Consider the following 16217-nt stretch of genomic DNA (forward strand, 5'->3'; position numbering starts at 1 on the left):
AAGGATTTACTTTTTCATTTGATAATGATATTGGTACTATTAATGTTTTTTACAATGATGTATTTTACTTTAAAGTATTACCTTGTAATGGTGTATATGAAGCTGTGAATGTTGTAGACAACTTAGGAAATAATGTATTGCATATTGATTCTTCCGTTAGCTTGGATAAAGCATCCTTGTGGCATTGTCGTCTTGGACATGTCAACAAGAAGTGCATAAGCCAACTCCAAAAGGCAGGAGTCTTGGAGTCATTTGACTTAAAGTCAGATGATAGTTGCGAATCTTGTTTACTTGGAAAAATGACTAAGTCACCCTTTACTGGTACTTGTGAAAGGGGTGAGGGTTTGTTGAACCTCATACACACAGATGTGTGTGGACCCTTCAGAATCGCCACAAGGGATGCGAACCGCTTCTATGTGACTTTTACTGATGATTACAGTAGATATGGTTATGTCTACTTAATCAAGAATAAGTCAGAAAATTTTTAGAAATTCAAAGAGTTTAAATAAGAAGTGGAGAATCAGTTGGGCAGGACGATAAAGATGCTCCGATTCGATCGGGGTGGTGAGTATCTTAGTATCGAGTTCCTTGACTATCTTAAGGAATGTCGAATTGTTTCACAATTGACACCTCCTAGGACACCACAGCTGAATGGTGTGGCTGAGAGGTGTAATCGAACTTTGTTAGACATGGTTCGTTCCATGATGAGTCGGGCTTCGTTACCAATCTCTTTTTGGGGGTATGCCTTAGAGACTGTCGCCCACATCCTTAATCTAGTTCCAACTAAAAAGGTTGCCAAAACACCTCACGAGACGTGGACTGGGAAAGCTCCCACATTAGACCACATCAAGATTTGGGGTTGGGAGGCTTTCGTGAGACGCGAGACTCACGACAATTTCGAACCTCGAAGTGAGCAGTGTATTTTCATCGGTTACCCAAATAAATCCTTTGGTTACCTCTTCTACAGACCCAGTGAAAATGTGGTCTTTGTAGCAAGGAGAGGAGTCTTTCGTGAGAGAGAATTCATAAGCTAAGGAAACAGTGGGAGGCAAATTGTAACACCTGATTCCCAGTACGTATTTTATTCAAGGTTTATTGTATTTGTTTTGAGACTCTACGAGTTGATGGCCCAACTCCTCGAGTAGAGTCGTGACCGCGAGGAGTTTAAGTGGCCTACTCGACGAGTCGGGAGCCTGACTCGGCGAGTAGGTACTGTTTGAGTGAAACCCCAAATCTGAGGGTTTGCACCCTATTTAAACAACTTATCCCAACCTCCTTCGTCGCTATCACTCCCATAAGACAGTATATCGAAACCGTAGCCTTGTTTGTGTGCTCTAAGGCCATTTTGGTGTATGTTGGTTGGTTGTGAAGCTTGAAAAGAGGAAAGGAGCTTGGGAGTGCAAGTTGGGGCTTAAAGATCCAGGAGATTTGTTCCATTTCTAATTCATTCAAGGTAAAAATCTCTTGTCTTGGTCTTCTATGTGATTATTCATCTTGGGAGTTAGGATATTGGGGGCTTTCTAAGCCATTTTCGGATTATGAAGGGATTGAATGGGGTTTGACTTCAGATTTGGGCCTTAGAAGGGGTCTCATGGCATAAAGGTGCCAACTTTATGGCCATGAGAGCCCCATGCCTCTTGTAGGTCACTTCTTATGGGTTTTTGAGCCAAAAACCCATTGCATGTGCATCAAGTTCGGGACTTTACATGTAAAATGGGCATTAGGAGGCCAGATCTCTAGTTTTGGTGTGTTAAGGCCCCTTTAGATCGATTGTATGGTGATGGTCAAGAGTGAACTCGACGAGTCAATCTTGGGAATCGATGAGTCGGAGCGTAATAACCATAAAATCCTTCTGTCGAAGGACCATATGAGAGCAAGGAATGTCCCTTAGTTGTTGAAGCTCATTAGAGGGCCTGGGAGTCATAGGACTCGACGAGTGCTTGGAGCAGGCTCGGCGAGTCCAAGGGAATCTCCTACGGACTCGACGAGTTGTAGACTGGACGTGTTCATAAGAGGGAGGTGGGCTCGGCGAGTTCAAGGTGAACTCGGCGAGTCAGATGAAGTTGGCCCTGATGGTAAGATCGAAGAAGAACCCGTCGAGTTCTTGCCAGACTCGACGAGTGGAGACGGGGATTTGCATCGAGTTGAGGGGTATGGACTCGACGAGTTGGTAGAACCACTCGGCGAGTCAGGTCAACTGGGAGTTGACTTTGACCAATGTTGACTTTGACTAGATGGGTATGACCCCGGTTGGGGTTGCATACTCAAATGAATAACTTTGAAGTATTGTCGTGTAGGGATCGAGGGGTCGAGGGTAGTCGACTTGTACGCCGAAGATAGTTCAGACACTGCACGACATCGAGGTGAGTTACCTTCCAGTAGGGGTGGGTCTAAGGCCACAATGCCGGCCCATCATCAGGAGTATTTGGTGGATAATTGTCTATGTGATAATTATCTTGGTATGTTTATGTGATAAGGTCATGAGATATTCCTGTATGATATGCAATGTGTATGTTAGTGGTAGTAGTAGGGAATAGTTTTTCCCTGACATCGGTCGTTAGGATCGAAGGGTAGGTCAGTACCCCAGATATGCCTGACTATATGATTATATCTTGATATTGTATGATAGCAGTAGGGGTGAAATAGTCCCCGTTTACTGGTTGAAAGATACCGATGGCAGGTACCGGTTGAAAGATACCGATGGCGGTTACCGGTTGAAAGATACCGATGGCAGATACCGGTTGAAAGATACCGATGGCAGTTACCGATTGAAAGATATCGATGATATGATATTGTATGTGGTATGATGGGGGAACTCACTAAGCTTTGTGCTTACAGTTTTGGTTTTGGTTTCAGGCACCTCTTCGTCGAAGGGGAAGGAGCCGGCGGTATAGCAGCGCATCACACACACACATGGTTTCCGCATTGGGTTTATGGGATTGTACTCTGATTTTCATTACTTTTGATGTCATGGTTTGGGACACAACATTATGATTTTGTAATGTGATGCTTTATTGACAATGTTATGGTAAAATGTTTTATAAATTATTAATTCAAAAATGAAATTTTTGGTCTCGAAATTTGGGATGTTACACAAATTGACCTTGAAGAGCTTCAAGAGTCGAGCGGTGAAGGAACCTCAAACACTAGCCATCAACCTGAGGAGAAACTCCTGTTGAACCAATTGACAAGTCTGTACCTCTGAGGCGTTCGACTAGAGTTAGGAATGCACCTGAGCATTATTATGGTTTCCATATTACTGCAGAAGGTGATACATTGATCAGTGATAGTACACTGGTTAATCTGGATGAACCTAAAAGCTATAAGGAAGCCATGGCGGGCTCTGAGTCAGCCGAATGGAAAGAGGCTATGGAAAGCGAGATTCAGTCCATGTATGACAATCAAGTCTAGAACTTGTTTGACAATGTACCGGGTCGTAAGACAGTCGGGTGAAAATGGATCTTCAAGAAGAAGACCAATATGGATGGGAAATTACACACTTATAAGGAGCGACTGGTTGCGAAGGGCTTTACTCAAACTCCAGGAGTTGACTATGATGAGACCTTCTCACCAGTAGCGAAGATTAAGTCTATTAGGGTTATGTTAGCCATAGCTGCATTTCATGATTATGAAATATGGCAAATAGATGTCAAAACCGCTTTCCTTAATGGGAAGTTGGCTGAGGATGTTTACATGAGTCAGCCAAAGGGTTTTGTCGATGCAAACTACCCGAATAGAGTGTGTAAGCTTGAGAGATCCATTTATGGATTGAAATAAGCATCTCGTAGATGGAATATTTGTTTCGATGAGAAAGTCAAAGATTTTGGCTTTTCAAGAAGCGAGGATGAGTCATGTGTATATGTCAAGGCTAGTGGGAGTATAGTTAGCTTTTTGGTATTGTATGTCGATGACATACTACTAATAGGAAACGACATCCCAACCTTGCAGGAGGTTAAGTCCTGGCTTGGGAAGTGTTTCGTTATGAAAGACCATGGAGAAGCTGCCTATATTCTGGGAATAAGGATACTGAGAGACAGGAGTAAGAGACTAATTGGACTTAGTCAAAGTACCTACTTGGATAAGGTGCTGAAAAGGTTCAGCATGCAGGATTCCAAGAAAGGTGACTTGCCAATCCAGTGTAATGCCAAACTGAGTAAGACTAAGAGTCCGAATACAGAGGCTAAGATAGCTGAAATGAGTCATGTACCATATGCTTCCGCTATGGGCTCAATCATGTATGCTATGACTTGTACTCACCCTGATGTGGCATTTGCTTTGAGCATGGTCGGCAGATATCAAGGGAACCCTGACAAGGCTCACTGGACTGCAGTGAAAAACATTCTCAAGTACCTACGGAGGACTAGGCACTTGGTCCTTACCTTTGGTGGGAGCGATGACTTGAGAGTAGTAGGGTATAGTGACACTGGCTTTCAGACTGATAGGGATAATTTCCGCTCTCAGTCAGGCTGGGTCTTTACCCTAAATGGAGGAGCAATTACTTGGAAAAGTTTCAAGCAGGAGACAGTAGCTGATTCAACTTGCGAATCAGAGTATATAGCAGCAAGCGAGGCGGCAAAGGAGGCAATATGGCTAAATAACTTCATTGGAGACCTTGGAGCTGTACCAGCTATAAAGGAGCCTATGGAGATTTTCTGTGATAACGAGAGTGCAGTTACCTTAGCCAAGGAACCAAGGGATCACAATAGATTCAGGCACATCGACAGAAAATACCACTTCATTAGACATCGTATAGAAGAAGGACTCCTCGTGGCAAAGAGGATATCATCAGATGAGAACCCGACAGATCCCCTCACAACAGGACTGAATAGGGTTAAGCTTATACAACATGCGAGGCTCATTGGGCTGATGGATGATATTAGTTTTAGTAATTAGATAACTTTCGAAACTTGTAATAATTGAAATGTAATTAACATTTGATGTATAAATAAAAGGTGTCTTTATTTACTAGTATGGTACTATATTGTGTCAATCATTTACTATTATTTCATTTTGCATGTTTTGACTTCCAGAATAATAATTGTATTATTCGAAACCATCCACAGTCGTTCATACTTTGGAAGTAGGTGTTGAAATAAGACTGTCATGAATTGGGTTTGTAGATTTGTCTGAATTGTATTAGACATAACAATGGTTGCTACAACATTCATGAGTGCTCATAAGGTTTGAGTATTGGATTCAACCCACGCTCACTTGTATCACTTCATGGAATTTATCTCTAATGATCGTGAGACGGTAATATCATATAAGTCTTCAAACCGAGCGATATGAGTTGTTGGCTATGAGTTGATTGAACATTGATAGTGCGAAACCGCATCAGTAACATGATGCTATAAAATGTCCTGTTGTGTTCAACTTGATGAATAACTAGTACAAGCATATGAGTCGAAGTTTATCTGTTCCTTTTAGTCCTTGGAGGATTAAAAGCGATATCTTGGGCCCCTTGATGATCTTGTTTTGACTTATGTGCCAGGCCCGGTCATAACTAAATTGATGTGTTCGATTAAGTTCTTTGTCAAACAAATCAGAAATCGGGAAACAAACTGCTGGACAATAAGTATGACGTTGTTCCATGTATTTGTCCGGTTGATATCTTGAGAACAGAGGATTATATGATCACTTATCTTAAATGGCGCGTTCTAGTTCCACGAGACTTTGAAGAGCTACGATTGCTGGTCGGATCTTGAAGTCATACTTGCAGCCATAGTTATTAGACTTATCCAAGTGGGAGACTGTTGGATAAGGTGTCTAAGTCCATAACTATATTTGGTATGTACTTGACCCGACTTAGCATGGTCCATTTGGGTTGCATGACATCGGAACAATTGGATAGACAAATGAGAAAATAATACTTGTGATTTGTTAATATATTATAAGTTCTAATATATTACAATGAAATCATATTATTTAATTAGTGTTGATCAAGAATTAATTTGGAATTAATTTTGTGATCAAAAGAGATTAATTAAATACATAGGGATTGATTGTGTAAATCATTCATTCTTATATAGTGGGCTTATGCTCCATGATTCATTAGATTGGGCTAAAACCCATAGGGCGATCCATGGATGCTCCATGGAGGTTAAAACCCATGGATCATGGAGGAAATGAAAAGTCATGCACATTAGGGTTTGCATGGTGTAACCCTACATGTGACACACTATATAAAGGACCTCATAGCAAGTAAAATCGGCCACTAGATATACAAGTGAGGGCTAGCCGAATTTTGAGTACAAATGTTCTTCTCTCAAGTTATTCCAATAGTTGTGGTGTTGTGTGAGACATTTGAGGCATCACACTTGGGGTACTAGGCTCACAAGGTCTTAAGGAATCAAGCTACAAGAAAAGGTATGTCATTCTACTAGTTTTTATATTACACATGCCTTATGATATGCTAGTTAGAATGAAACCTTGGAAAAATCAAATTTGCATGTATAATAGTGAAAACATAGATCCAATGTTTCTAGGGTTGTATGCACACCATATGAGTGTTAGAATGCTCAAAATCCATCAGAAATAAATATCTCATGCCAACATTAGACTGCTATACCAAGGTGTTTTCTTCACTAATTAACATGGATTTTTTTTGTTTTGGTGAGATCGATAATGGTGGTGGTTTGGAGTTCGCCGTCGGAGTCAAAGTGGCGATAATTTTGTTATGTCGAGGAGGTTGTATCCGATGGAGATGGTGGCGATAATTTTGGGTGTGGCAGAGTATTTGATGGTGTGACGGTGAGTGAGGCAGAGGTTTTGATGTGGAGGGTAGAGATGGAGAAAGAGAAGGTGAGAGATCGGTGGTTGGCAGGTAGAAAGAGGATGTTTGAAATAGCCAAATGGGTCTCATGTTAGAGAGAGAGAGAGAGATGTGGGTCCAATTTAATTATTTATTTTCTTTTTCATTTAAATTAAATAGAAAAAACATAAAAAAAATATTAGAAGGGCATTACAGTCATTTCAGTTTATCGAGGGACTAAAAATGCAACGAAACTACCTTAAAAGGTCTACCAATCCAAAAAATCATGGTTTAGACTAAAACCCTAAAAAATGCATACCACAGGGACCATTTTTGAAATTTTGTCTTGAAAACATAAAACAAGTGTGACTCTTGCCTAGTTGGTTAAGGCTTTGGTTGATTAAGGGAGTGGAGGAGGAGGTCCCAAGTTCCAATTCCCTACTCCCCTTATTTTCTATCATTTATATTATTTTAAAACAAATTACAAAAATAATCCCTGTGGTTTATCAAATTTCACGAATTCATTCCCTTTATACTTGAAAAGACAAAAATGTCCTTACAAATTCAGTCCCTAATGGCTAAATACTTATTTTCTATCATTTATATTATTTTAAAACAAATTACAAAAATACTCCCTGCAGTTTATCAAATTTCACGAATTCAGTCCCTTTATACTTGAAAAGACAAAAATGCCCTTACAAATTCAGTCCCTAATGGTTAAATACTAACGACGTTAGTAAAAAGGGTCATCTTTGCAAGTTTTGCAAACCACAAGGACCATTTGCATAAAAAAAATTTTAGTAAGGACTAACTTTGTGACTTTGGCAAACCACAGGGATCATTTTTATAATTTTGTCTAAAAATATTTGAAATATTTTTCATCTATATGTTTTATTAAAAATATTAAGTTTTTACCCGATCTTTTAAAAGAAGATCAATTTTTGTTAAGACCACAAAAGCTTTAAAAAGTTTAACACTATTTTGTTTTCCTAATTACAAACATAGCAATCGGTACTAAGACGGATTGATGAACAGCCCGAAGCATGTAACTAAGTATCCTTTTTTACCCTGAACACTAGGGATGAGCGTTTGGACCGGTACCGGTTAGCACCGAATAAGCTTCACTGGTTGTAAACAAAGCAATTAAATAAAATCGACATCATCCCTTCTTGTCCCTCATAGTCTGTTCAATAATCGGCTTCCAACAAATTTTCACCACAAGGAACTTAAATCATTCCCAGATTGAAACCTAGTCGATCAAGAAAGTGGGTCCAAACCCAGACCTGGAAAACCCGAAACCGATTAACGAGATTTTGTAGAATCAAAAACCGGATCGGTATATAGGAACCAGTTCCGGTTCGGTTCCGGGTATGGTATCGGGTAAAGTGGGTCAAGAACCGGAAAACCCGGAAATATCAAAGTGGGTAAGATGGAACTGGGTAAAATGGGTTTAGAACCGGAAAACTCGGAGAAACCATAATTTTTTTTTGTAATTACCTCAATCACATAATCTTTCAATCATTTTAAAAAAAATTAATAAACAAAAAATTACACAAGAATTAAAAATTAATCTAATTTGGCATTAAGGTTACATAAATGACGAATTTGAATTTTTTTAAAAGAAATAATGTAATGACCCATTAATGGTTGGTAATTTGTATAATATTATTGTGGAAGACATCACTAAAAAGTAACGAGAATTGAACAGTAATGTAATTGTCGAACGTTCATACCCACCATTATTATATATATATATATATATATATATATATATATATATATATATATATATATATATATATATATATATATATTGTATAGAAATAATGTATTGGACTATTGGACACTTTTTTTAAACACCTTCTCCAATTTAACTTATTTTGGGTTGTGTATTTTCATTTAAGATATGTAGAAATTCTAAATTGTTGTTTATTTATTTATTTGGGCAACCACACTAACTTGTCTTTTTATATCTTTGATTTTCAAGGCTTCAACTTTGAAAACATGAACATAAAAGCAAGAACACAAATTTTTTGACATTAGCAATCTTTTAATGTTCATGTTTGTCAACACCTCATAACTTCTCATTATAAATAGGTCATTCTACCTTTACATTCTCACTTAACTTATTATTCTCTAAGTTGAAGTCTTGAAGTTGTTTTTTCTTTTCTTTTCTTTATCAAGAGTATTCATGGAAGTTAACCGTCCAATTCAAGTATGTTTCTTTTTAATTTTATGCAAATATGCATTTAAAGTAATTGACTAATTTACGTCTTTATACTTCAATTAGGTTCCGTTTTGGATCTATTAGTTTTATGTCTTTGATACTTCATTTTTTTACATGCTTTAAATCTACCTAGATTTTTTTTACTTATTTGTTTAGCATCTGAAATCGAAGGAGTGGTCCACATGTTGGCTACATTTTGATATGTTGTGGGTAGTAGAAGATGACGGGGTTGAACGAAGGCAAGCAAAGTATAAGGTGCTGTTTGTTTTTTTGAAGCAAAAATCCATAAAGTCTGCGGACCACCTCTGCAACCCTCTGCAGTAGAAGAGGTGGACCAAACGGCTGCAGACTGTAATAAGAAGTGTGTTTGTTTTTTTAACATCTGCATGCTGCTGCAGATATTAAAAATTTAAAATAAACTGATTTTATAATCCGAAAATAGTTTTTTAATACCGGAAATTTAATAACGTATAACATTTCGGCAAGAATTTATGATATTTCAGCAACAAATAATTATATTTTAACAAAAAATAAATATGTTTTAGCATAAAATAATGATATTTCATCAACAAATTATTATTATTCAATATAAAAAAAATTCAACAAGAATAAACAAAAAAACAAAAAAAAAATATGAAATAAGATTTTGACAATATATAATTAATATTTTAGCAAGAAAAAAAAAGAAGAAGAGGTTGGAAGAGGTAGGAAGAGGCAAAACAAGTGCTGCGTCAAGAAGAACACGCGCATATGTTTTCTAATCCGAAGACTTCTGAAAAACAAACAGCTGCGAGATGAAAAGTGCTGCGCCGCGCAACAATAAGAGGTTTTTTACAAAAAACAAACAACACCCAAGTATTGCTTCGCTACACTTAAAGCTGATCCATCGAGACGCTGTACAAGTAGTCTTAATAGACATTGTCGTACGTGTGCTAAAAATCCGAATAATATAACTAGGTAATAAGTTTTGTGCTTTTAATTTATTTGGTAACATTTTTTTAATAATAAATATGTTTAATTTTGTTTTATGTATAGAGATTGAAGATGCGTTAACTAGATAAGATGGTCAAGAAACACTTGCTGTTTTGTTCTTAATTGTTTAAGAATTTTGATTTGAATTTTGAATGCTAGACTTTGATTTTGAATTGTTTAAGGATATTGATTTGAATTGTTTTGAATATTACATTTGAATCGTTTTATTTACATATTTTATTATGATACCGAACAAAATTAATTAATTATAATCCTTTAAATTAAGTTCTCTCCATTTATGACCCCAACCTCCATGGTTGAATGGTTACCCACATTAGTTGCTTATTTGTTGGAAAAACTAAAAAGTTTGTACAATTAAATTTCTCATGTAACATTTTAAGTACTTCAACTTGGAATAAATTTTATAATTTCTCAGGTAACATTTTAAGTACTTCAACTTGAAATAAATTTTATAGTTTCATCCGGAAGTTAAAATATTTCATCCGGATAAAGTGTACACTTTTATCGTGTTTACACCCACATGCAAAATACCAAACAAGTAAATCATACAATTAAATGATAAATTTAGAAACTCTCAAAACTCAATCATATATTGAACCAACCATGTCCCAATAATATATATATATATATATATATATATATATATATATATATATATATATATATATATATATATATATATATATATAAATAAAAGAAGTCTCTTCTTAGGAACAGTAAAGTTCCTACGGATTTAACATAAATGGTCCCTGTTTATGTTTGTTTGTTTAATTTTGTCTCTTTTGTGGCTGATCTTTACAGGGGGCATTTTATGTTATTTTCTATAATATTGGTGGACACGTGTTCTTCTGCATTTCTTCACCGCTTTCTGATCCAATCAGATTCCAATTAGTGGTAGTGTTCTGCTCCCCTTTCTTCTCATCGAAATACTCATAAAGACATCTGTTGGTACCAGACCACCAGACGACCTCCTCCACATCTTTGCTTAGCGTCTTCACCACCACCATCAGCTTACCATGTCTCTTCCGTTACTCACCGTCACACGCCCACCACCATAACCCAGGTGACCCCTCAATCGTGTCCGGTTGATACGTTTTATTTTTTAGGGCTTTTCAAGAGGAACCCGGGTAAGCGAATCCTCCCCCGCTCTCCGCCGTATGTCGTCGAGTCCCATGTGAAGCCTTCGACCGGTCACCTTCGCACCTACAGTTACAGGTTCGTTTTCTTCAACTTTTTTCTGTTTTCGTTTGTCGATGTCGATTTGGGGTCGCCGCCCCCTTCTTCCAATCTTCTTTACGCACGAAGCTGCAATCCACCACCTGCTTTGGTTTTTTTCCTCCACTTCTTTTGTTTCCGGACGGTGTTTTCTTTAACTGGAGAAGAGGAACGAACTAAGCAGCTTCAGCAATGGTGACCAACACGTCTCACCATCACATCCTGTCACCTGATCACTACCGGCCTTGGCCACCCCCCGTTAACACCACCACACCACTAAAGAAACATACCATTGACCATGTGGAAAATGTTGCCTCCAAAATTAGCAAGTGGTAAATAGTTCAGGGGTTATTTCCGTAACTTATCATTTACTATTCATAGTTTGACTATGAATAGTAATATATATGTGAAATGTTTGAAGAATTGGACGGCACATGTGAATTTGGAGATTTGTTATTCAAAAGTTTGTAGGTGGAATAGTATTCAAATTTGAAGGCGCAACTTTTTTGGACGACGGCATTTTTTATCCTTTCATATGTTCTTTTCTTTGGCTATAAATAGCCTAAGCCATTTCATTACGAATGAACCCAACAATCAAATATATATATATATATATATATATATATATATATATATATATATAGTAAAACATTACATATATATATATATATATATATATATATATATATATATATATATATATATATATATATATATATATATATATATATACTGATACACCACCATATATTTTAGCCCTCTCACTCTATTTATAATCTCCTTCATAATCCCTGTAAACACTGCAAATTATAGTGAATTGTTTCTCGGCTTCCTCCGCCCGTGGTTTTTTCCCGATTTGGGTTTCCACGTAAATTCCTGTGTCTCTATTCTATTTATTTTATTCGTATTTCGTAGTGATTATTACGCTTTGATAATTTTTTATCCCATTCCGCATTGAGCTAATATTATTTAAGTCTATTCGGATCCTTCGTATTTCACAACAATTGCTATCAGAGCATCCGGGTTGTGATATTAGCTCGTTGGGATCATTTTATCAAATAATTAATCATGACTTCCGTAAAATACGATATTCCACTACTGGATCGTAACACCCGATTTCCGTTGTGGCAAGTAAAGATGAGAGACATTCTCATTCAGATGGATTTACACAAGGCGCTATTGGGTTTCAATAAGATGCCCGATACATGGACCGAAGAAGAAAAGGAGATGAAAGATCTGAAGGCTTTATCCCAAATTCGTTTGCACTTGTCAAACGATGTTTTGCAAGATGTTCTAAAAGAAACGTCAGCGGCTTCTTTATGGCTAAAGTTGGAGCAACTGTTGATGACCAAGAGCTTACCAAACAAGTTGCATTTGAAGCAACGATTGTTCAATCTCAAGATGATTGAAGGAGGCTCTTTAACTGAACATATATCCACATTTAAAGAGTTAGTAAATAACTTAGAGAATATGGATGTTTAGTATGAAGATGAAGACTTGGCTCTATTCTTACTGTCGTCGTTGCCAGAATCCTATAGCCATTTTCGTGATACTATTATCTATAGTCGTGACACTCTAGTTTTAGATGAAGTCTATACAGCTTTGGATTCAAAAGAGAAGATGAAGCATATTACTGGTGGTGGTTCAAGTGATGCTAAAGCCGAAGGTTTGAATGCCAGAGGAAGAACAACAGAGAGAAGTAGAACTTCTCAATCTTCCAACAGAACCAGATCCAAGTCAAAAGGCAAACGAAAGTTTTGCAACTATTGTCACAAGAAGGGACATGTGCTTGAAGAATGCTTCAAGTTGAAGAATAAAGAAAAAGAGAAGACGGCAGCAAATGGTAAACAAGCTAGCACTTCGGGTGAAGCCGATGTAGCTGAGGTGGAAGGTATTGGAGAACTTTTGACAGTTTATTCAGATAAACTGGATTCCACTGGTGATTGGATACTCGACTCTGGTTGTACTTTTCATATGTGTCACAACAAAAGTTGGTTTTACACATTTGAAAAGGTTAACCAGGGCTATGTGTTGATGGGTAACAATACTACATGTCCAGTTCTTGGACATGGTTCAGTCAGGATCCGTATGTTTGACGGAGTTATTCGAACCATGGGGGATGTTAGATATGTTCCTGACCTCAGAAGAAACTTGTTATCTCTCAGTTCCTTTGACAAAAGGGGATACGAGTTTGCTGGTAAAGGTGGAGTTCTCAGGGTATTCAAAGACGGTTCCGACAAACTGAGAGCCAAACGAAAAACCTCAGATCTTTACTTTCTTGACGGGCAAACAATTTCGAGTGATGCTGCTGTTGTGTCAAAGTCTTTTTCTGATCCAGATCAGTCCCGTCTTTGGCACCTTCGACTCGGCCATATGAGTTTTCAAGGCATGTCAGAATTGAGTCGAAGAGGTTTACTTGGTCAACAAAAGAGTGTTGATTTGGATTTCTGTGAAGACTGTGTATATGGCAAGGCAAAACGAGTGAGGTTTGCAAGTGGTATCCATACAACGAAAGGACCACTTGATTATGTTCACTCGGATTTGTGGGGACCGGCTCGAGTTGCTTCAAAAGGTGGAGCTATTTATATGCTCACTATTATTGATGATTTCTCCAGGAAGGTGTGGTCTTTCTTCTTAAAACATAAAGGAGACGTTTTCTATACCTTCAGAAATTGGAAAGTTCAGGTTGAAAAGCAATCAGGTCTGGTGGTAAAGTATCTTCGTACGGATAAAGGACTTGAGTTTTGCTCAGAAGAGTTTAATGTCTATTGTCAAAAGGAAGGCATTACTCAAAGGAAGGCATTACTCGACATCGCACAGTAGTCCATTCACCTCAACAAAATGGTGTAGCTGAAAGGATGAATCGCACCATTATGGAGAAGGTCCGGTGTATGCTTTCTAATTCCAAATTGCCAAAGTCTTTTTGGGCGGAGGCTGCTTCGACTGCTTGCTATGTTATCAACCGATCACCGTCACGAGCAATCGAGAAGAAAACTCCGTTTGAGTTATGGTCCGGTAAACCTGCCAATTATTCAGATTTAAAACCATTCGGATGTCCAGCGTATGCACGAGTTGACAATGGGAAGCTAGAACCAAGAGCAATCAAATGCGTTTTTCTTGGGTACAATCAAGGTGTAAAGGGTTACAAGTTATGGAGCTTTGATTTGAAGAAAATTATCATCTCAAGAGATGTTACTTTTGATGAGTCTGCTATGATTCAACCAGTTGCTGACTCTTCTAAAAGAACAGATGCATCAGATGTATCATCCGAAGCAAATAAAGAGTATGCTCAAATGGAGGTGGAGCTTCCTACTTCACCTACCACTAATCAGAGTACAAATCAGCATCAAGATTCTTCTTCGTTGGATGAGCATGTTGTTGGTGAAGATTCAACACCTTCACAACCACAAGCTACTACTCCAAGCATTGCAAGAGATAGACCGAGAAGACAGATTATTCCTCCGAAGAGGTATGCTGAATCTGATTTGGTTGCCTATGCTTTTATTGTTGCTGATAATATTGAGTCCGCAACGGAGCCTGCGAATTATGACGAGGCTATCAAATCTGAAGACTCAAATGATTGGATGCTCGCTATGCAAAATGAGATGGAATCCTTGCAGCGAAACAGTACTTGGAATTTAGTTCCTATTCCGAAAAGGAAGAGACCAGTTAAATGCAAGTGGGTCTATAAGCTCAAGGAACCTGTCAACCCAAATGATAAACCAAGATACAAAGCTCGGTTAGTAGCTAAAGGCTACAGTCAGATTCCTGGTATTGATTACACTGACATTTATTCCCCAGTTGTCAAACATACTTCCATTCGTGTATTGTTGGGGTTGGTTGCTTTTAACGATTTTGAGTTAGAACAACTTGATGTCACTACAACTTTCCTAAATGGTGAGCTTGAGGAAGAGATTTTTATGCAGCAACCTGAAGGTTTTGTAGTTCCTGGAAAGGAGAACTACGTATGCAAGTTGAACAAATCTCTTTATGGCCTCAAGCAGTCTCCTAGACAATGGTACAAGAGGTTCGATTCTTTCATGACCAGTCACAAATTCAGCAGGTGCACCTATGATAGCTGCGTTTATTTCAAGAAAGGTGACAATGGTTCAAAGATCTACTTACTCTTGTACGTGGATGACATGTTGATTGCAGCGAAAGATATGAAGGAGATTCAGAAGTTAAAAGACCAGTTGAAAGCTGAATTTGAAATGAAGGACTTAGGAGCTGCCAAAAAGATTTTAGGTATGGAAATTATTCGTGACAGGAAGTCTAGGATCTTGCATCTTTCTCAGAAAAGTTATATTGAGAAAGTCCTAAGACGCTTCAGTATGCACGAAGCAAAGTCTGTCAACACACCTTTTGCAGCTCATTTCAAGCTATCATCCGCTTTGAGTCCTACTAATGAGACTGATATGGCTTACATGGCACGTGTTCCATACTCTAGTGCTGTTGGATCTTTGATGTATGCTATGATCTGCACGCGCCCTGATTTGGCTTATGCTGTTAGCATGGTTAGTAGATACATGGCGAACCCGGGGAAAGAACACTGGAAAGCAGTACAGTGGATTTTTCGTTATTTACGCGGTACGTCTTCCACGTGTTTACGTTTTGGCAAATCTAACACTGGGGTGTTCGGATATGTTGATTCAGATTATGGAAAAGATTTGGATAAACGAAGATCAATTACAGGGTATGTGTTTACACTAAATGGTTGTGCTGTTAGTTGGAAAGCCCAGTTACAGTCTATAGTTGCCCTGTCTTCTACCGAGGCAGAGTACATGGCGATTACAGAAGCAGTTAAGGAAGATATCTGGTTGAAGGGGTTATTCGGAGAACTCGATGATAGAATAAAGGTGACCACAGTTTTCTGTGACAACCAAAGTGCTATCTTCTTGAGTAAAGATCAAATGTTTCATGACCGAACAAAGCATATTGATATTCGTTATCATTTTGTGCGAAATATCATTGAAGAAGGTGATTGTGTTGTGGACAAGATTCATACAGATTATAATCCCGCTGATATGTTCA

Source organism: Lactuca virosa, chromosome 1 (assembly GCF_052849685.1).
Source record: "Lactuca virosa cultivar CGN04683 chromosome 1, Lactuca_virosa_CGN04683_v6, whole genome shotgun sequence".
NCBI classification, from domain to species: Eukaryota; Viridiplantae; Streptophyta; class Magnoliopsida; order Asterales; family Asteraceae; genus Lactuca; species Lactuca virosa.